The 25274-nt window shown below is 42.7% G+C and overlaps 1 long non-coding RNA gene across 1 annotated transcript; it reads right to left on the reverse strand.

The window, feature by feature from the left end:
* Positions 1–24537, reverse strand: LOC115945787 (uncharacterized). The gene is made up of 6 exons (XR_004549450.1): positions 22736–24537; positions 14330–14494; positions 6791–6897; positions 5728–5779; positions 1087–1333; positions 1–731 (listed from the first exon to the last, which is right to left on the reverse strand). It is a non-coding gene; the product is annotated as an uncharacterized lncRNA (long non-coding RNA).
* Between the last annotated feature and the right edge of the window lie 737 nt (positions 24538–25274).

A 25274-nucleotide genomic window follows, 5' to 3' on the forward strand; every position in this document is an offset into this window, starting at 1 on the left:
AGCACTGAACAGGCTGCACAGGGGGGGTGTGGGGTCTCCATCTCTGAAGCCATTCCAGACTCTCCTTGACACCTTCCTGTGTCACCTGCTCTGGGTGGCCCTGCCTTGGCAGGGGGTTGGAATGGGTGATTTCCAGACCCTTCCAACCCGGATGATTCTGTGATCCTGTGATTCTGTGAAGGCTGCAGCAACAGTCTCAGACTGTGGCCTCAAGAAAATGCCATGCTGCTGCTGCTACCCCTCATTTGCTTGCAGCCCAGAAGGTTGCTCTGCTGTCTGCACTCAGATTGTGCCTTATTATTCCAGGGGAGACAACACGGACACTATTTTCCTACTTGCCCACATGCTGCTGAGACAAGCCCTTGCTTCTTGTTCTCCAAGCATCCAGCACTCATCACCAGGCTCCTAATGTAATAGAAGTGGAGAGAAAGGGGAAATGGCGTAATAACGTTAGGAGCTCCTTTTGCACATCATAAAATTCCTAACAAGTTCAGCACCTAAACTTCTGTGGAATAAAAGAAATATTCAGTGCTCTTTCCACCCTTCCTCTTGCCTTGCCTTTCCTCACAGTGGTAAGGAGGTGATAGAAGACAACCACCTCAGAGGTATTCTTCCAATGGTTTGGTTTCACAGACTTTGTGTTCCTTATGCACCACTCATCTTCCTTCTGACCTCCAGGGGCACTTTCAGGTGGCTTGTCCTGTTTTCTATCAGCTCAGCACTCAAAGAGCCTATCCATGTGATTTAAAGACATGAGATGTAATCAGAACACAGCTGTAAGAGCTGGAAGTTTTGCAGTCAAACCATAGTAGGAAGCATTGCAGCAAGCTCTGCACCACCTTTCCCCCCACCTCTGTCACCCTCAAGGTTTATTGCATGCACCAGGGCAGGTTTCTATCCACAAACATTCATGTCAGACTTATCTGAATCCATCTGCCTTGCACTTAGTCTAGATGGTTTACTTTCAGGAAAAAACATAGGGAAACTGAGCATGGCAAAAGCAGCAGCAGGGTTGGCAGCCTCTGGGTGATAAGCCAAGGGCACTGGAAGTGATAGATTTGCATTTAGCATCCACCAATGACAAACCTGCTTTAAGTGATTTGGACAACATCATGTATAGATGCAGTGGCAGGAGCAGGTATGGCATCCCACAGCTGAATTCCTAAGGCACCGCTGTAATCTTCTTTCTTGTAACGGGCTGCCTCATGGGCTGTGTTTCTTCCAGCTACAGGAGCACTTGGGTGAGGACTCTACAGCCAAGAGCTTGCTTCATAATACAGCCTTCATTAATTTTAACAGCAGAGACATCCTGTGCACTACATGAGGATGGGGACTTAGGGAAAAAATTAGCATTGTCATTTAATTAAAGATGGATCACAATAATAGAATCTGCACAAAGGGACTGGCGTGGGATTGCAAAGAGAACCTTAACTGTGGAATTCTTCCTATTTGAGGGTCTGATTTTTCCATCTCAATACAATCTTTTTAACAGCTTCGACATGTCATTTCCTGCTTTTAACAATAATAATTAGGAAGAATGAGGTGCTATCATTCAGCCTCACACTGACACCTGTATGTGCCATCAGCAAAGCTGGAATCTCTTCTATCTGAGACTCTTCTCACTTGGCCTAAGGGATTAACTGATAGTGATGATACATTGCTCTCTAGCCTGCTCACAGCAGGCCAAAAATGAGGGGAGCTTGGATAAAGCCCTCTCCTCTGTGGCCAGCATGGAATCAACTAGGTTGCAAAAGACCTGTAAGATCATCAAGTCCAACCTTTCACATGTGCAAACAGCAGCTTGTCAGAGGCCTAGAAGTTAAGTACATTTTCTTTGACAGGGCAGTGATATCAGACTTTCAGTCCCTGTTTCATATGAGGAGCACTGCCAATGCTTTCTAAGGACAAAGTTGCCAGTCTTTTCTTTTTCTGTGGGTGAAAACCCTTTTCTTCATTATATTTGGGAGAGCTGAAATGTTTCAGCTGAAACTACCTATCAAAAACTCAAAGAAAGCAAAGCAAAAAGTAACAAGCCACACTTTAGAAGACATCTGAAGACAATTTCATGCTGAACAGCCAAAGCTTGACAGAAATTACACAAAGCTGGAAACGGGACCTTCTCATTCCAAACACTGGATGCCTTTAATAATCAACAGCACACCCCAGTTGCTCACGTTTCCCCTGGCAGGCAGGGGATAATCATCCTCACTTCTTTCAGCAAAGCCTTTTAGACCTACTGGTGAAAATGTATAAACTGTCATCATCACCCGTCCTATCGACAGGGATTATTAATATTATCTGGAAGAAAAGCAGGGCTTTGTTCACACACAGGATTTCCTAACAATGAATCTATGTGCAACATCCCATACGTAAGAGCAGAGCTTCCCTTTTTGGCTGGGCTGACAAGCCTGTTGCAGTCAAGGCTCTGCCCCATGGGCAGCACTTGCCAGGCAGCTGAAGGTAGACTCCAGCACTGCCATCAGCCACTTTAAGTACCACTTTATGCTGCTGTGAACAACCATGCTTGTTGCAGACAGTAGTGACACATGCCACCCTACCAGCATCCTAAATACATACCAGTCAAGATGTAAATCACTGCCACTTGTAAAGAAACACAGAAGCAGGTGCAAATAATAGAGGCACAAAGCACCTTGAGAGCAAACAAGCATTTGTGTGCAAATCATTAACAAACGTGTCTAACTCTGTTTCCAAGATTATTCAAACATTATTATTTCTGTGGCTATACAAATCCTTTGATTTCTTTACAGTGCTTTTAAATGCAACAAAACAAGGGAAAACTGCTCAAGTTCAAACTTCCTGACACCATTGTCAGTTTACTTCCATGAAGCTGGACGCTGAATATTATGAAACAGCTCAGAAATGCTGGACAAAAAAAATGAGATTTCCTTTTTTCCCCCTGCAGCTGAAATATCTTTTGGCAATAAATCCCCACCGGAAATGTGCTTTCCCTGATTCCCTGGCTTAATTAGCTCAAACAATGTAAGATATGTAACACTGACCACCATGGGAAACCTGATAAAAGAGAACAGTGATACAATGCAAACCTTTCAAACAGAAGCAGCCAGTACCCTGCAAAGACAAAAGTGGATTCAGTGCAGTGTGGAGCCTTTTTCTTCCTTCACTGCTGCAGGAGACACCAGCACTATGGTGCGACAAGTTAATCTTTGACATGTTTTCCCCCAGTAGTGATCTAAAATTGTCAATTCCTCTGTAGCACATCAGTATTTCCATCGAGGGAGATACAGCAACTAATGCTGCAGCTCCTTGGCACTCGGGATGCGTTCGCTGCATTGCTGTAGGGAAAACTATGAGAAGACTGACCCCAAAACTGGCTGCTTATGTGGAAAGGAGCCATGCTTGGGCTTGGCAAAGAGCATGCCCTCACATGCTCCTTTCAGAGAGATCTGAGGCTACAGACCCCTCTGGATTTCCTTCCTGGGTTATATCCTGTGAATCCCTACACCCTGGTCCTTGCTGGGCACTAGATCCCACACTTGCATCATCCTTCAGCAGTGGTTTCTGCAGATAGGCAGTAAGCAAGAAGGATGTGCTGACACAGATTGTCAGTATTCTTTTTCTTCTTGTTTTTCCTTGCTGCCTTACTCCTAGTGGGACAAGTTCTCAAGTGCCAGTTCCTGCTCAGCTTTGAGGTACTGCAGTGGCTGCAAAGCTGAAGGAAGGGTACTTGGAGCACTGTATGCAGTTCCAATATCCCTGACATAAGAAGGACATGGAGCTGTTGGAGCAAGTCCAGAGGAGGCCACAAGGATGATCAGGGGCTGGAACACCTCCTGTATGAAGACAAGTTGAGAACATTGGGACTGTTCAGCCTGGAGAAGAGAAGCTGCGTGGAGACCTCAGAGCAGCTTCCAGTGTCTGAAGGGGGCTACAAGGATGCTGGAGAGGGGCTCTTCATCAGGGACTGTAGCGATAGGACAAGGGGTGATGGGTTCAAACTGAAACAGGGGAAGTTCAGGTTAGATCTAAGGCAGAAGCTGTTCCCTGTGAGGGTGCTGAGGCGCTGGCACAGGGTGCCCAGAGAAGCTGTGGCTGCCCCATCCCTGGCAGTGTTCAAGGCCAGGTTGGACACGGGCTTGGAGCAACCTGGTCTAGTGGAAAGTGTCCCTGCCCATGGCAGAGGGTGGAACTGGATGATCTTAAAGTCCTTTCTAACACAAACCATTCTGTAATTCTATAAGGGTGAAGGATCAGGAGCATGAGCAGTGGGCAAGCCAAGACAATGGTGCTGCAAGAGCCAGCAGCATCACAGGTGGTGGTAGCAGCAAGAAATGCAGCCTGTCCTGCAGACAAGCAGAATGGGGACCCTACTTAGGTCAGAACAAAATTTAATGTGCAGTCAGGGTCTGGATTTGTGTCCACAGTGTGTATAGTCCCAGCGTACATTAAATCTGCTGTCCCCTGGTATTGTTAAAGATGCCAAAGGGGAAAAGATGCAATAGGCTTCTGCCTATTTTCCCATTTAGAGTTTATAAGTGCTAAGTTTAGACATATTTATAGGCTTCCTTTTTCTTTTATTTTCATTAGAAGCTTGAATCTTATCACTTCTGTTCCCCAAAATACTACAAGCCAGCACCAGAGAACCAGCAGGATTATAATGTCACAGGGACACATCTAGGGAAGTGCAAGTAAAATAGGAACAGGGATTTCTTAGTCAGAGCACTTACAGTTTTCTGATGCTTTTGGTGTTGACATTACCTGTGTAGCTCAAATGCCTTGCAGGAGAACAGCAAAACGACTTTGGCTGGGTCCACCCGGCAGAGCACTGCTGACTCAGCAATGTCTGTCGGGGACATGAAACTGGTCGTGGAGCCAAGCTCCATCCATGTATGGTGTGTTGGGGCCAGACACACTGTCAGGGCTGTGTTTTACCAGCTCAACTTGTTCCACTCGCACATGGGTCTGCTGCTGGAAGCGTGTTCCCTGCCAGCACAGCCCTCCTCATGTACATCTGGCCCTTCAGAAAGTGTGAGAAAGCTCTAAATCTGGAAGAATTCCTCCAGGAGAGCTTCTAGACAAAACAGAGAAAAGGCAAATCCAACCATCTCAGGGTCTAATGACTTGTATATTCCTAATATTGTATCAAATGAAGTTAAGAAAACCCAAAAGCCATCCCTTGTGCTTCCTTATGAAAAACCAATGGTCCCAGGCTCACTTTTCTCCTGTGGGCGCCACAGGGCCCCATGTAGAAGGCTCTATTTGATCTAAGTCTGTAGGTGGCTAGCTCTTTTTGGCATCTCTGGTTATCACCTTTGTATTACGAGGCCAGCTGTGATTGACCAATCTGTTCAGCAAATCAGATTCATCCCTCTGGCTCTGCCAACACTCAAGTGTAGCCCTCAGTTGGGTAAAGCACAGACACTCCAGCTTTATTTACATTAATGTAATTATAGCTAGACCAATATTGAAATGGCCAACTTGAGCTGCAGGCAAAATAAATAAATGCTTCTTTGGTGATCAGTGCATAATGGGTTTTTTTAATTATAGCCTGCACGCCAACTGCAGACCATACCTAGAGAATGTGCCAGGCAGTTCTCACAGACAGTAAATGTCACTCATTTTCCAATATATCAAAGTGAGAGAGTCTACAGAGGATGAAACTATTTTATGCAATAGGTATGAAAGAATTTCATACACCAGCTATTATATCTCAGTCCCCCAAAAGTCATTGGCAGAATTGCTACTAACCAGCAGACACAGCAGCTCAGTCTAGGGAGGGTATGTGTGTAATGTAATAAGCCTAAGGAAAGAGAAAGAAATATCAGGATCATACAGGAGATTACAAAATCTACTATGTCTATCATGAGTGCTGGGCAGCCACATGCATCCTGCATCTCATTGTCCAAATTAGTCCCATACGTGGCTGAGCATCACTTGTAAAAAGATCCCAATTCATGGAGTCTTACAGAGCTGTTATTAGATAATGTTTACTAGGCACAGCTGTGCTTAATTTCTGCCTCTATAGTCATTGGTTTCGGCAGAGATTTTAAAGACGTTCCTCCTATCACCACAATTCTGGAAACAAAAGTTGCATGAGAAGACAAAGATGCAGAGCTTCTTCTTCATCTGCTCTTCCAGCCAGGCAACCGACTGCACTGCCAGCAGAACACCACCAAATCCCTGGGTTTATGCACAAGAGCTGGTGTGAACATTTGCTTTGGTTTGTCTCCAGAGGGGATAACAGTCTTTTGGGATTTGGGTCTGACTGTTCACTGTTTTCTCAAAAAGAGTTCCCCCAGGGCTCTGGTTTGGGACTTCTGAAGCTTTGCATCTGGAGATCTTCCAAGCATCTGTCTTTGGGTGACACGCACTCCATTTAATGGGAATCTGCCACCCTTGCCCCACATATGCACATGGTTTCAGGCAGGAGGTACTACTTCTGGGAAATATACTGCTACACAGGCACACAACAGTTGTGTTTGAGCAGTCACACAGCAGTGGGGCGAAGCCCCTTGCATGCCCCTTGCACAGCAAAACCCCTGCATTCTGTTGCTTACATATGGGGTGGCTCTGTACCTCAAGTTCAGTGAGTTCATCTGGGCCTGGCATGCCTGGAGCTGGTGGAACAGCCCATGCTCCAAATCACTGCTCAGCACATTGTCACCACCCTTCCCATGTACTTGGCATGATGACTCTATTAAGCCAAGATCTTCAGGCTGGTTCCATTGGCTCAAGCTCACTTGAACAGATATCTCCAGAAAGGCAGCTCAGGAAAGTAATGAAACACAAGCCAGGAAAAATGTGTGCTTACCTGGGGCACTTCTGCCAATGTAACAGAAATATGCACAGGGCAACTTCACTCCCACCCCATCCAGGTGGTTGCACAAAATGGAGAATGTCAAGAAAGACTTTGGGTACCTGGAGAGATAATAAAACATATGCAAGAAATAGGTTCTGAAACCAAGTAACATGTATCAGTATTTAGCCATTACATGTTGTGATTCTGCATTCAGAAGAATTCCAGTTGTTTTCTTGAAGTCTGCAGTTAGCTAAAGGAAGACCAACTCATTGGCTTGTTTCAACTGACTGTGTTTTGGGGAAACGTTAGTATTTCAGTACTTCAATTCTCATGGGCTTATATTTATAGAAAATAGTTGAAATGAAGATCTATTACAATTTGCAAATAGACATTCTGAAGATACAGATGCTTTTATCAGCCTGGCATACTTATAATCTTCATTTATCATAAAGCCAGCAAAAACATTCAGCTTGCTGGGAAGGTGCAGACAGCACCAAACTTACTCAATAACTGTTCTTCTGGTTACAGTACTACAGTACTAGTGCTGAAGGAAGCAATGGTTGGTGTAGTTACAAAAGAAGGTCTCTCTAAAACCAAAGGTCCTAGTTGAATTCTTTCTTTCTCTCTTATTCATCCCAAAAAGAAACCCAAGATTTCACATAAGCTATGACTGCAGATGTAAAATAGCTTGGCCTCTTCTCCATGTGAAGAAAGCCTTATCCTGTCCCTGTAAGATTATGGTCTATCCCTAAGTAATCACTGAGCCTAAACTCAAAAGATGGCCATACAAGACTAACACATTGAGGACCAGGCTCTACTGACATCCCAGGGAGTCAGTCCAAAGTATCTGAGCTCAACACCCCAATCTTTCCAAACATCAGGGCTATAAACTATGTGTCTCAAGTCCATGGTATATATACATATATACATGTGTAGCTATTTTCTGTTGCTGCTAGTTTCCACACCTTTAAGTAATTAAATCTTCCACTCTGAATTGATAGGTCCCGAAATCTGATGAGAAAAAATGAAGAATACAATTGACAAGATTCAGGGTCCTGGGCCTATAGGGTGCCCCCTGAAAGCAAGATGTTAAAATCCAATGACATCTCAGCATGGACTGAAAGATGGACCTGTGCAAGCTCCACTTCCTTAGCTCAGATCTGAAACCAGTGCAGCAGTCACTGCCTTATGGCATTGTACTGATGTCAGCAGACAGCAACTTTATTTAAAGCAGGGCTCATTCACATTCATTGAGTAAATGTTGTTCTTGCCTTCCAGCTGTTTGTTACCACCCGTCTGCTGGGCTACAATCTCCTGACAAGACAGTCGACAGGAGGGAACCAGTGTCTGAGCCACAGCCATCAGAATTCAGACACTGCACAGTCTAGCACCTTAGCATGAACCCTCCCTTCTTGGTGGCTTGAGTTTAATATACAGTGAGTTACAAGCTGGAGTGCCTGAGGGATAGGTACATGCTCCCCACTATTATTCCTGTAATGGAGATTGCATCCAGAGGCTGTTGTCCCTGCTCTGCAACCCTGCACCATGTTTTTACCCCACATCATTCCAGTTCACATGTGTTGGTTCCCATCCTCTGTTGGACCTTCCTCCCATGTGCTCCCATCCACAATGTCCACAGTAGCATTCCCATGTGTTTCCAAACACCAGGCTTGCTCTTCAAGGAGACTTTTGCCAACTGCTTTAAAAAATGCAAACTCAGGCCAAGTGCTTTATGGTTTTGGATGCTGTACTTTTGGATGCTGCCATACCTTTTGTAGCCATTCCTACAGCGTGGCACAGAGTACTTTTATTATGGAACTCACATTTGGGTTTTAAATGTTCTATCCATTTCCCCAGGTCAAGCTGGTATTACTACAGTTTGATTATTGCAATATATTATTGGGGCTAATTATTACTTGGCTGTATTTGTTATGAGGTTCATCACTGCTTGGAAACTTCTGTGTTAGATTTAGTGTGGATAAATATCAAAAGATTTGGATATTCAAAACGTTTCCAAAAGTTTTGAATATGCAAAATTGTCTCTATTCCTGGAGAGGAATGGAAGTTAGCATACGAAGGAGGAATAATCAGTCCAAGTAGGGCAAATTAAAGGACAGACTCCCATACCTCCCATCTCTGGAAGAATTTCCTTAAAACTGAGACACGGCATCCTGGGGAGTCTGTTTCTGCACAGCTTGTGTTAATTTAAAGTGGTTGTGTTGCATCGTTACCCTTCGTTATCAGGCTTTCTGTAATGGTCAGTGTTACATATCTCAAGCTCTGTGAGCTAATTAAGTCAGGAACTGCAATTTTTGGAGTGATACAACAGATTATTCTCACAATAGCATTCCCACAGTATTGCATCATCTCAGACTCTAGTTTAAATCCTCACCCAGACATCTGTGCGAGGTCTCCTCTACAGAAGGAACTGGGGAAGGGGGAAGCCATTTTTTGGGAATCTTGGAGTAAAATACCTGTTGATGGTCAGTTCTTTTTTGCACAGTCTCATTTAACTCCTCCGGGAAGAAAGCTACGTGACAGTGTTGAAAGTGCTGTAGACAACAGCCAAGTGCATGTCCCTCCACCAATACCATGAATTAATCTGAAGTAGAAGAAATTTTGGTGCCAAGAACATATCTACCTTCTAAAATGGAGCTGAAATGTGGATTATTTGTGTTTCAATATATCCAGGCAAAGCAGCAAACTCTGTGCAACTTCACAAGGGCAACTTTAATGAATTTTCCCTCTAGGTACAAAAGAGCAGAGAACTCTTACCTGCATGTCAGACACTTTCTTTTTCTGCAGTACTTTGGAAACCAACAACATCTGTGTACCTTATTTCAACTTTGGCAAGAACTGGACAAAATTGCTTCACCCATTAGAGGATGTGTGGTTCAGTTGGATTCATTTTTCAGTTCACATCAGTGGTAAATTTAGTTTAAAATACTTTACAGGTACCATAGCCAAATATAGCATCCTGAATTGAGAATGAATTATAATTACTAGACTACAGTTTTTTCCCAATCAGTCCTACACCCATCCTGAAGAGTGCTCCCATACTCGTTTTCCTTGAGACTTAATGATTGTATACCCTAAATATGCCATTTTCTACTTCTCGTTTGGCTATAAATAAAGGTTTAAAGGATCTCTTTTCTGGATTATTAAGGAGAAGATTTACAGTTTCTAAGCTGTAAATATTTCTGAAGGTATTTGTTAAGCTGGAAAGAATAATATTGCCATTATTTCTGCTGCTGATGGCAGGGAGATGGAATTTAAATTCAGATATGTTGGTAATTGTCAGTTCTTTCCTCCCCCTTGAAATCAATGGAAATGAAATCCATAACTTGTAATCCACATTTAGAATTGTGCTTAATAGCTGATGACATGATATATGACCTATGGGGAGCAAATAACAGAAGGACTCTCAACTTGAAATTCAAGCCTAGACATCTAGGGAAAATAATCCAAAACTCAGTTATTCCACAGAAGAGAAAACGAGGAAACTAATGCTGAAAGAAGCCTGAGGGTGATAGTAGAGAGCGCATTAAATGCGACTGAGCAAAAAAGGAGAAAGGGAAATTTTTTGGCTTCAGATTCAAAGACATCACCTCCTGGAAAAGGGAAGAAAAGATTCCACTCCATATGGCTTTGGTGTGACCACACTAGGAATACTAAATTCACTCCTGGGTACCTTATTAGCATCTAAAAGGGCAGGTTCAGTGAAGAGCAACAATGGTGTCTAAGGGGTTGTCTAGGCTGACTTTTAAGGAAAGATTAAAATAGTTTAGGGGTGTATTGGGGCACCTTTTATTCCCGTGGAGTAGCACTTCAATTCTTATTCCATCCTTTCCCCTACATTTTAATAGGCCTACTTACAAAGCAATACATCATGGGCAAGTGTGCAAAAGTCTGGACCTCAAGATATATGTATTGGCTAAGCAATGAAGAGAGGAAGTTCCAATAGACATCTATGGATGTCAGAAGGGCTGTTAACACCAGTGGGCATAACTTGCAAGAGGATGATATTTTTAAAGGAAAAAATGTAAAAGAAAATGAAAACTTATTGACAGGTCTGTTAGGGTATTGATTACTCTCATAAATGAAGTGATGCATTTCTTGATACATTTTAAACTATACTTGCAAAGCACAAGCAACTGAACTCAAGAGAGGAATCCTGCACTGGACAGAAGATGGACTAGATGGCTTAACGGGTCTCTCTTCTTTCCACTTGCATTGACTCAGAAACTTTAATGAGAGACAAGACAATCTGGTAATAAACATGCACCACTGTCTAATGTATTATTTGGCCAGTGCCCAGATAATTCCTGAAGTACACCTTAGGGCCTCATCATGACTCCAGTGCTAAATATCTTAGAGTCCCACCTCTGCCTGCCTGTGAAACATCACACAGTGCAAACAAGAAATCAGTCAGTAATCCTGAGCTGAGAGGAAGACTCCACACCCCCCTGTGCAGCCTGTTCAGTGCTCTGACACCCTCAGTGTAAAGAAGTTCTTCCTCATGTTGAGGTGAAACTTGTTGTGTGTTAGTATATGGCCATTGCTCCTCGTCCTGTCTCTGCACACCACTGGGAAGAGTCTGGCACCACCCTACTGGAGCACGCCTTTGAGACATTTATATCTCAAAGTCATAGAGCCATAGAGTTTCTCTGACATGCCCTCTTCCACTAGCATCTTCCCCTTCCTCCTTACTCAGTCCCAGGGCTTCCATCAGGAGCTAGATCATCACCACTTCAGTCAGGAAAAGAAGTTCAGATCCTGGTAGATGGATCTGACAGCCTTTGATACTGCAGACATCCAGCAGTTAATACATTCAATACTGGCCAAGTAGGGCTCCTGCACTGACCCCCTGCATTCCAACTGCACCCCATCACTGGGTGCTCATCATCTCCCCAGGATGCCCTCTATTCTCCAGGGCTCAAGCAGGCTTTGCTAGCAACTTCTGCATTTTGGCAGAATGGTTTATTTTCCCTTCAGAGGTCACTAAATCTCTATTGATCTCAAGCAATTGGTTTTTCACACTAGGCAGACTTCAGTATAAATTACTGATAGGGGATGTGAGCTGTTTTGGATCCCCATCCAGTGCATCAAGCAGCCAATTTTGAGTGTATATTTCTTCTATTCCTCTTGTTACAGTCCCCACACAATGACAGCAGCAGCCCTGCTTTTCTGCAGAGCTGAGCATAGGTGACTTCCTTAGCCTGGGCTCATCAGGAGAAGCCATTTCAGATTTATTCATTCTCCCTCCTCTCAATGCAAATTCACTCTTCTCTCTCCCCCTGCCCTGAAAAAAAACCATCCATATTAAATTTCCACCTTCTAAAAATAGGCTCAGAATAAAAGGCGATAGATTTTTAAACTCTTGCTTATTTCTTAACTGCTTTAAGGCAACATGATCGTGTCTCTCAGCTGTGAAACTGGGAAACTTTGCTTCCCTAAAGAAGAAGGTTCTTTCTGTGAAATGGAAATAATGCAGTGAGCTTCTTTTTTGTTTTCCACAGCCCTTTCTGTAGCAAATATCCACCTGCTCTGGACAGAGTCAAGTGCAGCAGCCAGCATCCTCCAGGGCTTTCTGGAAAGATCAACTTCATGGAGGGATCTGAACCGGGATCTACACAAGTTTGGATCAAGCGTGGCTCAACCAGCCTGCAGCAATCAGAAAGGAAGAAGGGTTTCCATGATCTGCAAATATTTGTGTTTCTTGTTACCAAACACATATTAGTATGAGCTGTAGTTACAACTGTCCCAGTATTCACCCTGAACTATCATATTTTGTCTTCCTTTCACCATCTTTCCAATATAAAATCTTCTTGCTATTTTTAAAAGTCAAGAATGAACAAGCTGATTTACAAAACCAGTTCCTTTCCTCAACAATGCACATTTCTGCTACATTCACTTTAACACTCTCTCGTATTTTTACCTTCACTCACCAAGCACAGTTTACATGATGGTAGCAAACAGTACAGAAAGAGAACAGGGTAAGCATGAAGAAAAAGAGTGAGCAAGAGACACAGAAAAAACCCCATGAACTTTCTTTCAAGCTGCTTAATAAAGTAAGGGCTCTGGGAAGATAAACAGCAACTGATTCCATTCAATAAGGTAGTTTTTCCTTTCAAAGCAACTACAGTCAAACCAATGACAGCCAGGAAGCTATAGCAGGAAGACCTCTGTAGATACAGGAACACAGAGAACCAGGAAGAAAGACATTTTGATGAATGACCTTGGGAGCTTGAAGATCCACAGCAGAAGGCAGAGGTGAGCTTCCAAGCTGGTCCATTGACTGGGGAAGGAGGGTTCCCAGTTTGCAGACAGCAACAGTTATCTTGTTATCTTGGATATTAAACTCTTTCATAGACACAGAGTTGCCCTGTGCAACTCCTCTTGCGAAAGAGAAAGCTTTTCCATGGAGCTCCCTGGGCATCCACTGTCAACTTTCATTATCATTTGGACAGAAACCAAAATCATGCAGGTTGGACTTTAGTTCAATATTGTATTAAGGTAAGCACACTGGCATCATTCTGTGACAAACATTACATCATCCTTTTAACTAGTAAAGTTGTTAATGTATATATTTCACTAGGCAACAGGCTGATTGAGTTTTTGACCTTTCAAACTCACAGCTTTGTTATCTGAGGGCTCTACAAAGGCAGTCAGCCCACAGATGTGAGATGGGAAAGGTTCATGTTCACTTCAAGTGGTATCCTGTATATCTATTATGCATACAGAGGTCTATACAGAAAATTACACACAGAGGCCTGCCATAGAGAGGGACTGTATATAGGTAAAATGATTATAAGTACTTGTCTCTCACACACATCCTCAGTGTGTGTGTGCCAGAAACCAGACATGACATTCCAGACTGGAATGATGCAAGGAAGAAATATATTGCATTTATGGAAATCATTCATTTTCCTTGTCTGGGAACCTCTTGAATATAAATAATATTTTAATTTATAAATTTCAAAGCACTGTCCTAAGAACGGCTATGAATCATTATCTTCATTTGACAGTGGGAGAAACAAGGAGCAGACTGTTTTAAGCCGCAGACTAAGGTCACATGGAGCAAATGAAGTCAAACCTCATCTCTTGAGCCCGACTTTCCCTTGAGACAACACACCAGAGAGCACACCACTCACAATTTTATCAGCTGAAACTCTTCAGCACATACACTAGTAGTATTGGCAACCCTGAGCCTTCACAGATCAGGAATGAGGTTTCAAATGATCAGCAGATTTGCTTTAAATGCATAAGACTAAAACACCTAAATAAATACACTTCTGTTACTTCTATTCGCCTTCTGTTATCTGAGCCTTTGGAGTATGCTAAGGTAATGAATTCCAGGTGTTCCCACCACCAAAAGACACAATCATCTTTCCTTTAAAAAAGGGAAGGGACGGTACTAAACAAATGGCACTAAATACTGTAAATTAGACCTTGAGAGTTGCAATAAAGATGCAGATAGCATACTTCTGGCACATGCCAAAGACTGCTCTCTTCAGAAAATGATCCTCTACCACAAAAAGCAGGTCTTACCTTCAGAGCAGCAGCAGTTCCCATTGATGACTCCCACAGCTGGTAAGCATCCATCATCACCTTGACTTGGGTCCTCTAGACATTTTTGAAGGAGCAGCAGCCCAGGGCAGAGCTCAGACAACACTGTGGGACTTGTGGGTCTTTCTGAGTGTTTGAATCCAGCAGCTGATGTGGCCAGAGCACAACAAATTAGAGCAGTGCACACCCCACTTTTCCTTTGCAATCAGAACTGTTCTTCCCCCAGTATAAGCCTATTCCTCCTATTCAGTTTGATAACACGGGCCAAAGCTGCCATGGCCACACAAAGCAGAGTTTTGGTCCAGCCTGAGTTCATTCCTCCTGCTCAAATTTTCTGCTGGTTTAAGTCTATGAAGTGAAACTTTACATCAGATGCAGTTTATCTGCACCCTTCATGCTTCATGCTAGCTGAAATTCATAACTCCAAAGCAGTGGTGTTCAGTTTAGGGCATTTTTTCCTTCTCTAAAGACCTGTCTTTTTCAAATGTCTCTAAATTAGACAATTGCTAGGGGCACTGATAGTTGTTTTCCTTTTAACTCAGAGACACTATCTGTTTTTTCAGCTCCTCTGTTGTTTTATCTCTTATTATCTTACATCATTCTGAAAGCTATATCTTCCACTTAAAAGTCATATCCCATTATCTAGGAGGGAATTTGAAAAGGTTGGTGTTAAAAGGAAACACAAGCTAAAACAACCCCAGCACTCGAGCCTTCAACACTAACTAACCCATGCAATATTGAAGGTTAATTAGGCTTTAAGGAAATGCGCAGGCAATACATGTGGCATGCTACTGATAAAATGACACTGCTTACAATAAATTAAACCGTAGTAGAACCTCACTGAGGCACTAATCATGGGCAAAACACGGGAAAAAATCATGTTTAGTCAGGCTGGAATCTCTTTAAATTACTAAACAGAAGGATTCAATGTAATCTGGTGTGTGGCCTTCAACAATTACAGCCTAGTTTTACTCAGTCTTAATGTGTTTGAATGTACATTGCAAAAATAACAGTTGTAGGTATATGACAGCTCTGGAAATATCTGGGTGGTCTCTAAAGTGTGTGTATTAGGAGTTATTTAATACACTTTTTTATAGGGAACACAAGATATCCCAGTGGTTTCTCCTTGCTTGTCTGTTAGCAGTTAGGTATTGGAACAGACATGATCTACATGGGAGAAGCACATCTGGACATTCAGAAAGCTGAAATAAAGTTAAACATGTTATCCAGCTTTCATTTCTCTTTCAAAGTCATAAAATTGCATGCTGGTGCACACTTGCTGGAGTGTGAAAAATAAAGTATATGTTGCTATTGAATCTCATTTTTAGCAGAATAACAACTGATTGTGTGCCCTGTACATTATATGGGCATGTAATATGCTATGGTAATAAATAAATCAATCCGATGTGAGAACCTGGTTTTTGGTTTTCAGATAAGTAGTTGACAGACTCTGGGAAATGCAATTGCTCAGTTTTTCTCATGATGTAACCCTTGAAAATGTTACAAACACTTTCATAACTGTAAGCCTGAAGGCACAGCACCACAGAGAAACCATATTGCTAACACATGAATGGCCTTTAATGTCTGCAGAGCCCTCAATCAGTTCCATTATATTCCCCTTAAAGAATGATACGAAATGCATTTGACACTATCATTGCTTCATTAGCTAAAACTTCACTGATGTTAGCCATATGTGATATGGCAGGAAACCCTCACCTTTAGAGGAAAACATAGATCTCACCTATTTGACTTTGCTGCTTCTGAGAATTCAGAAACACAGACAAGTAAAATTCTCATGTTTGAAACATGTAGAAGAAGAACTCAAAAAATAAAGACTAGTTAGTTCTACAAACTTTGGTTCGATAGTGATGTACAGTGAGAATGGAATTTGCCATGGTGAATATGCATTTGGATATGTCAAGAAGACACATTCTTCTTGAGAACATGCTTGGGGGTGAAAGTCATAGATAATCCCAGGTACATAATCACAATATGAACATGGTTCTGCAGAATGCATGATCAGAAGGAGCAAGCAACATGGAGTCATCACAATTTTAATTTAAGCTTTTAAAGATTAGGCATTAAAATGTCCCAAACCAGATACTGTTGCCTCCCATTTCAGTTGATCATTAAACTAGTCCATCTGTTCAGGGTTGTAGCCCTGCCTGACTTCCTCTGAATAGGATCCAATGCATGAATGACCACAGAGGCATATCTGTCCATACCGTGATTAAAACACACACACAGAGGTATCTGTTTGGACTGTTACATGAAACAAAAAATCATTTTCTTCCTTTGCATTCCCTTTAAACACATCCCTCTTTTAACCCAAACCTTTAAAAGGGTGTTTGTGTCACTGCAAAACTGAGGAAAACACTGGAAGTTGGAGCACGTCTTTTAACAGTTTCCAGGCAGCCTGTCTCAGCCCGGAGCAAAGGAGCATCTGGTAAAATGTCTTCCATCTCCTCAACTGTTCTTATCTCTACTTCTGTTTCTAAGGTCAGTAAAAACATACAGAAGTGATTATGCAGGAACTAGCTCTGAGGCATTATGCTATTTGTCAAAGTAGTAACAGTGAATTCAATATGTGTAAATCCCTTCCGCATGTGCAGTAGAGCTGTGCTCTGGAATACCAGTGGGATAGTGACGGGAGTCATTTCCTAGGCAGCTTATCTTTGGGGGAAGTTTGTGGTCAGTATAATAAGAAACCCCAATATTTAAGAACCCACAAGCTGCAAGGGACAGTCCCACTGCCCCTTTCTGCTAACAAGAACAGCTGAATTACTTTGCATCTTTATCAGTGACCTGGAAGAAAACACTAAGTCCTTGCTGATAAAGGTGGCAGATGACACAGACTGGGGGTGAACAAGGAAGTGAGGTCGCTGATGCAGGGTGAGCTATTACTAAGCAAACAGCATATTTTGCAATACACCCCAATATAAAGGTAAATGAAGCAATGAGTATAGGAGGTCATTATAGAACCAGGGACTCTGTCCTGCAAAGCAATGGCAGCCTGATCATGGTGAATAGCCAGATGAGTACCAATCCCTGAGCAAATGCAGTGGTCAAAAGACCAAGTCTCTAAGACAAGGGTAGGAGATTCTTGGGATACAGAGGCCATATTTTGTGTTTTGGGCTAAGCCCATCTGTGAATCTTAACAACCATGCAGCCTCCCCTTGTGAAACCATTGTCCATTGTATGTGACTCTACTTGTGAGGAACTGCTGGGGAGCAGAAATCTTGGCAGGCATCTAACTTGTATCTGTGTAGGTGAGCCATACAGATGTGCCACATTCAGCCATGACCAGGACATGGTCTTTGCTGTGTGCATTGGTCTTGGTCCTGGGACCTCCAAATGAAAACAGGGGCTGCCAGAATGTGGGCTCCCAGCAAGGAACACCAGCCTCTCACACCATGGTGCTCCAGAGGCTGCTATGTGGATGTGTGGAGTCAGTCAACAAGCCCAAGAGCTTTAGCCCACTGCTTTCCCCTGTATATATCTCAGGGACAGTCTAGAGCAGCCACTTTGTCCCATCCCAGTGCCTGTGGTCTAGGAGGGTGTTAATAAGCTGTAAAACAGAGTGAGTGTGGAAAAGGTTGGCACTTTATCACAGAGAAAGTGAAGGAGTGGATTTGATCAGTCTGTCAGAACAGAGCTTTCTACTGGGCTGTGTGGTACAGAAGACGGAGGTGTAACACCACCCAGAAGCTGCAAGTTGAAACTTGGACAAGTTCAGACGAGTCAAAGTGCTGATGTTTGACTACTAGTAGAACCTCCCAAAGGTTTTGCTGGGTTCCCTGGCTGTGGCAAATTTAAAATGAAGATTAAGCTCCTTCTAGAAGAGGATCAGATGAATTAAGCACAATACCTCTGTCCTCCTAGTCTGTAACTCCATGAAGTCCTGAGCTTTCTTTTTCCTCCCCACATTCCAGAAAATGTGATCAAGTGGGGGCACTTCCACAGGAGCATCAGAGATGCTTTTGTGGACTTTCCTTACAAACTGGGTGTTTCAGAAGACACTCTTGGGCTGTGCCATGTGAGATGCCAAAGGAATTCACCTCCTGTATGATCTGTATTTGCTGGGCATGATAAGGACTTAAGGCAGGCCTAGATGGAGAAAACAAGCTGTCCTCTTCCACCAAACAGACCAGGAATAAACCTGGCACTTCCAACTTGAGCAAAGATTCTTCTCTTGCAATTCTTGTTTGGAGGACAGCTAGAAAGCAAAGATGCAACTACCTGAGGGGCCCTCTAGAAAGGGAAGTATCATTTGGGGCTGCAGATCCAACAAAGGCTCACTTACTAAAATCAGCTGGGAATGGCAATGTATGTAGGAATTTGGTTGTCGATATATGAAGCTATAAATAGGCATTTTTAAAGCCTGGGAGCTCACACAGTTATTGCTTTTTATTTTAAAATGGTAATGTGGATTTCAAGCTCATGAAATACATGAGATTGGTGGTGAAGACCTGTCTAGCCACACATAAGATCAGCAAGAAATTCAGGTTCTTCCATCTCACTCAGCCTTGCCATGGAAGAAAGACCAGTTCCTGGGAAGTTTTGGTCTTTATGAACAATTTAGCCCCCAGGCCCTCTGATGGCCTATGCCAGCTCTGATGCCTGCTTCGTGATACAGACTGATATTACCTGGAAACCTGAACGGTACTGGCCACTTATATTTATTTCCTCATTTTCCTCCTTAATGTTTATGGAAAAAGAAAAGCTGTAGCACAAGAAAAAGAGCAGAGATTGTCTAATGCTCACAATAACATATACAGGATCTCCCACTATGTTTTGAAGTTACTGTATCTTACTAGAACAGCTCAAAATGGGTACTTTGGCAAAACATGGCTCTTTAACAGTGCCTCGCTGCATCAGATGGTGAGATCATCACTTTAGGGCCAATGGTTTCTAAAGAATTTGACTTGTGTCTTCTTGACTCCTACCAGCTTCACCCACTATTTGGTGTCCTCTCCCAGCAGCACTCACCTACAGCTCAACCGGTTACAGCCTGGCTATTTGCAGATTCATAGAAACACAGAATCACATAATAGTTGGTGTTGGAAAGGACCTTAAAGCTCACCCAGTTCCAACTCCTTGCCATGGGCAGGGACACCTCACACCAGACCAGGTTGCTCCAAGCCCTGTCCAACCTGGCCTTGAACACTGACAGGGATGGAACATTTACCACTTCTCTGGGCACCCTGTGCCAGTGCCTCAGCACCCTCACAGGGAAGAACTTCTGCCTTAGGTCTAACCTGAACTTCCCGTTTCAGTTGGAACCCATCACCCCTTGTCCTATCGCTACAGTCCCTGATGAAGAGCCCCTCTCCAGCATCCTTGTAGCCCCCTTCAGACACTGGAAGCTGCTCTGAAGTCTCCACGCAGCTTCTCTTCTCCAGGCTGAACAGCCCCAATGTTCTCAGCCTGTCTCCATACAGGAGGTGTTCCAGCCCCTGAGCATCCTCGTGGCCTCCTCTGGACTTGCTCCAACAGCTCCATGTTCTTTTTACGTTGGGGATACCAGCACTGCACACAATGCTCCAAGTGGGATCTCACAAGTACAGAGTAGAGGGGCAAAAGATTTGACTTCTTACTGTGAAATTTGTTCCTATTAATTCCAGGCAAGAGGAAAAATCAATTTTTTGGGGAAATATTTTGTATTTTATCTTTTACTTTAGCTTTTATCTTTAGAAACCAACCTAAGTTGGTTTCTGGGCTGGATGAGTCAGATGGAGCTGATAACCATTAGTACTGCATTAAAACACTGCAGTAAAACCAGAAAATAAAATACTTTTTGGAAACATCTGATTTAAGAACAAAACAAATCCACTAATTGGTTAGAAGCTGACAGAAATTATTAGCAATAAGCTCTTTCGCATAGAAATAGGCTTATTACCATCTTTTCCAAGCTAAATAATTCTATGATTTCATGAATTTGCAGCATCTGGCATGAGCCTGGCATTGTTCCAGCAAACTGTATCCTGCAAATACCATCTTTCCACCTGATCCTAGGAAAAACACCAGCAAGACAGGCTTGTATTCTCTTCTTTATCCCTGAATAATATAGTCCCATTGACCCCTTCAGGTACTCTGTGCATGTGCATGTGTGTAAAGAGTGTGGTCCAAAAAGGGAAAAATAAAGCAGTTTTGATTTTCAGCTGGCAGACCTGTGAGCAAGGACTGCAGGCTGCTTTTAATCCAGGGGTAGAAGCATAGGAAGATGAGTTTTGCTACATCACTGAAAGCCAGTAGAGGCCATCTGGGAAGGAAACACTAAATTAATCACAAATGACAGCCACATGAAGATCTCAGGTCGAATCAGATTCGTTAGAGGGTTTGGTTTTGTCATTTTTCTTGGGTTTGTTTAGTTTTGGTTTGTTTTTCTTTTAAGTCAGCATAAAATTACCCTCTGCATGATGCATGGCATAGTCTTCAGCTCCTGAGTCTGCCCACACTCACATCTCAAAGCACATTTGTGGTTTGCTGAGATCTAGTGTTGTCTGCTTGCTTTTTTTGACCGAGGACTTTTCCATATGATTATACTCTAAAAGTGTGCCATAGATTACATGGTCCATAACCAGGTTACAAGGAGAGAACACAGGTCTGTGTTTAGGAAACCATCTTTAACCCCAATAGGAACAGCTTCTAAACATTCAGCCTTTTTCATTAGGGACTTGGTTAAATGTAGGGACAGGCCCTGCAAATGTTAGGGATATTCACTTTGCTGGGGCAAAACAACCTGAAACACTTTGCAGGATTGGGGTTCAAGTATGGAAAGGAGAATGTTAACAATCTGGTGTTGTAATGTGAATCTAGTTTTGCATTTATTCTAAAAGGCCAAATTATGTGAGATTTTGTAAACTCTAATTTAACAGGGGAGGACAATACTGACTGTAGAGGTGAATAAAATGGCATGTGAGGCTTTATGGGTAACAGAAAAATCACTATTGAAACAATGATTCCCTTACAAGAGAAAACATCGACCTTTGCTGAAGAAATTCAGAAGTCTTGAACGCACTGATTGCTGCTTAGTCCAATTTCAAGTCAATCAAAGGAAGCAAAGTACAAAGGGAAAGGTCATATTGACTTAGTATAACAATCTTAATGAATCTTGGCCCTCTGTTTTGCATTTCCAGTGGAAACATGAACTCAGTGGCTCATTCCCTTCCTCTCCGTGCTGCTTCCAAACACCCAGGTAGAGGGAATAAGCTTTTGCTCAGCTCAATCCCTGGACAGCACTGTGTCTCTGTTTAAACAGAGCCTGAAAAACAGCCGTTTTATTTTTAGCAACAGCATTTACTAAAAGGAGCTCTTGTTGACAGGAAAAGCCACTCAGATTTGAATATGAAATATTTCCAGCACTTTAAGTGTGGTGGGAAAGGTAAGCAATTCTGGAGTCACAATCAATAAGGAAGAGATCATGAAGGATTTCTCAACAGGGAATAATTCTTTGCTTCCCAAAAGCATTTGTCCTATGCAAAACCAGAATATTTCTTGGCACTGCTGTAGCTTCTAGGTGTACCAGTCATAGACAAGCACATGGCTGTGTAAGGTACTGTACTAATGCAGAACAGAAAGACAAATCTAAGACAAGAGCTCACAAATGGATGCAGACAGACAGCTGGAGGAATACAAGCAAACAAGGTGACATTATAATATTACAGTCCCTATTTCAGATAAACAGTGAAAGGCCCAATGATAAAATTTCCTTGTATGTTTTTAAAGCTGCTGCTCCTTCTGTCAGCCCCAACCGTGCCACACACCCCACACCCCCCCAAGCCTAAATGAAATAAATCAGCCTGTTAATAATGACTGAGCAGCATAGGCAGCCAAGGACGGAAGTCCAGTGAAAGACAAATGGTTAAAGTTTACTAAGTAGTTACAAACCACCAAAAACAGGTCTTAAAATGGGAAGTGTCAGGCAAGCCCTTAATAACAGGTAATACTACCAGCCCCACCTATAATTACAGTCCTGGTCTCCCCACCCTCTGAATGTCCCTCGTTTCCATCAATTGCAGGCTTTTCCGAGCAGACACTGCCTTGGCAATGTCTGCACACTGCCTTACAAAAAACGGGTGGTGTTTTTCATCTGAGCTTGAGGAGCTGCTGCAATATACATCTTAAATAATAACAGCACAAATAATAGCAATAATAATGGAAAATGAGGTTCAGCTCTGCCCACATCTCGCTACGTCGATGCTATCGCATCTCCATTACAGTTTGAGGCAACCTTGAAAGACTGAGTGGTGATATACTGAAAGGAATACATTTACTATACATCACATAGTCCCCATTAGGAGATTTTGAAGATCACATTACTACATGCTTTGTCTTCAAATGGAGACTGCACTGGTTTTTCTACCCATAAGCAAGACAAAATATACCTGCCACACTCATTATCAGTCTTTTGGTTCAGGTTTTCTCTCTGATGTACAGCTGCTTCATTTTGGTTCTCAGTTCCAACAAGAAGTAATACTGTCACCTTTTCTGTGACAATTTCCATTTACTCCTGAAACTAGACAACAGATATTAGTATGAGCTTGAGACTGCTACATACTTAGGAATGGTTTAGATGTGTAGAGATGTTTGAATATTTATCTTTTTAGTCATTATTTTACAGACTTACTCCCATTTGGGTTAAAGGATTTGAAAGAATTTTATCAGTGCTTACTAACTAGCCTCATATACTCTTCTTCACAGTATTTGCTTTGGCTATTTAGGGGGGCTGAAATACGGAAACAAATCATATGGAAACTTTTACACTTGCTGATTTGATCAGCTTTTTAAACATCTGATTTAATATGCAAGAAAGAATAAAAAGAATAAATTTATGGGATGAATTTTCAAATAAATAAAGCTTTGTGAAACAGATTAGGGAATACTTTGAGAGACTTAGTGCCTCAGTGAACAAGCGCCTGTGTACTTGTAATAATATAACCCACAAATCACAGTAAACCAAGCATAGTGCTTTGATATGTGAAAATATGCAAGAATATCCTTTTAACTATCTGATCAGCTCTATACTGAGCCTTCGGACTATGAAAAGGTCAGAATCCAAAAGGGTTAAGTATTGACTGACAAGAGAATGAAAGGAAAGGCAACAGAATATAGGTGTATAAAGGTCTTGAGGGACATTCCTAAAAGTCAGCATCCGTTTTTATACTTCTTGTACAGGATAAGATATGAATTTCTAATGAATAGATTTGGATAATTTTAAAACATGTGAAACTTATATTTAACTGTGTCAGTGACAAAAGCTTTTCTTTTTTTTCTTGCTCAAACTTCCATTAAATTGAAAATTCATCCCAAGAATTTATTATTTTGACTCTTTCTTACCCATTTTCACCTGTTTAGAAAAACACCCCATCTCCCATCTTTGACCCTGCAATTTGTACACTGTCTCACTGAAAGATACAGCCTCAGAATTTACAGAACAACATACACGGGTGAAACCTGCTAGTTACCCAGTATATTAGAAACAAATGGGTTTGAAAGCAAGTGAAACCCTGAGTGCTGGCTATTTCCAGTACCACAAAGAAATGCTTTGCATCCTAAACGCAGTGGGTTAGTGAGTTACACAGACAGGATATGTGTCCCTGCCCCACAGCCTGGCTACAGCAAAGCCATGGAGAGGACTATTGACCTGCTATATGACAGGACAGGAGACTTGCAGGGTGAGGGGGCGACTAGAAAAGGCCCCTGGCAATCTGTGCTTCACTCTCCTTTTTTTAAGGGCAGGCTGTTTTGGGAAGAGAGAGTTTGCTAGCAACCTGATCCTCCATCCGGCTGCGGAGATCTTCAAAGGAGACAGTGCTGGCAGCTGACGTCCCCCCTTCTCCTGTTGGGTTTTTCCCATTCACACTGCAGATCCCTCCTCCAACAGACGTCCTGATCAGCTCCTTCCTTCCGCAGCGCAAGCTCAGCCATATTTGAGTCCCTTCATAACAACGTCAGGAGGCCTCACTACATTGTTTATGTGGGAGAGCAGCTTCACTGTGCAGTGGCATTAACCTTCCAAAAAATAATAATTTGAGAAGTTTTGTGGCTTCTAAATAGGAGCAGGAACCTGATGGTTGAGAAGGACAATGGCAAACACAGCAACACTGGGAGGGCAAAGGAAGAAGCTATGTGAAGGAAACACCTACCAACCCAGCCCCCTCACCTAGGGCTTCCCTAGAAACCATAGCAGCTTCACCTCTGCCCCATAGTATTTCACATGCATAGGTATATGTAAATCTGCTGTCAAAGTTGGCAAAGCCCTTTCCCCTCTTCTGCTTCTAGAAACCTGGGTGCCCAGAGTCCTTTGCCCAGAGACACTTTGCAAGCCACCCTTTTATGCTGGATGTAATCTGGTGCAAGGGGAGAGAGCCTGACTTGTCCAGCCCTGCAGAGGGGCTACAGAAGAGCTCAGAAACTTTGAACCCATGCCCTAACCCAAAAACCTCCAGCCCTGATACTGGATTCCAGGAACCCCCTGAGTACATGCAGCAGTGTTTCCCTGTGCTGCCTCCCCTCTAGCCCCGTGCATGTTGCCTGACAAATTATACCCAGTGATGCTGCTGTAAATGGCAGTATCTCTTGGAATGGTTTCAGTCAAACCATACTGCTCTGGCAGTGCGCACACGAGGAGAAAGGTGGGTGGAAGGAAAAAGGCAGAGCCAGTGCAGTAGCAAATATTGACACAAAACAATAATATGTACATTATTGTAAAGGCTACACAAATGAGCAGGTGACTCTGTGTGTGAGCACAGCCCAGTGAAGTGCTACAGACTCATGCATTCCTGCTCACATTTCCAGTGCTAAGAAATACACTTGCACAACAGAACCTGTGGCAGGTTGCAGAAACTGAGGGAAATTAAAAAAAACCAACTATTTATGCATAAGGATAGATATAGCCAGAAATAACAAAGTGCTAACACAATC

The sequence above is a fragment of the Melopsittacus undulatus genome, chromosome 1 (assembly GCF_012275295.1).
Source record: "Melopsittacus undulatus isolate bMelUnd1 chromosome 1, bMelUnd1.mat.Z, whole genome shotgun sequence".
Classification (NCBI taxonomy): domain Eukaryota; kingdom Metazoa; phylum Chordata; class Aves; order Psittaciformes; family Psittaculidae; genus Melopsittacus; species Melopsittacus undulatus.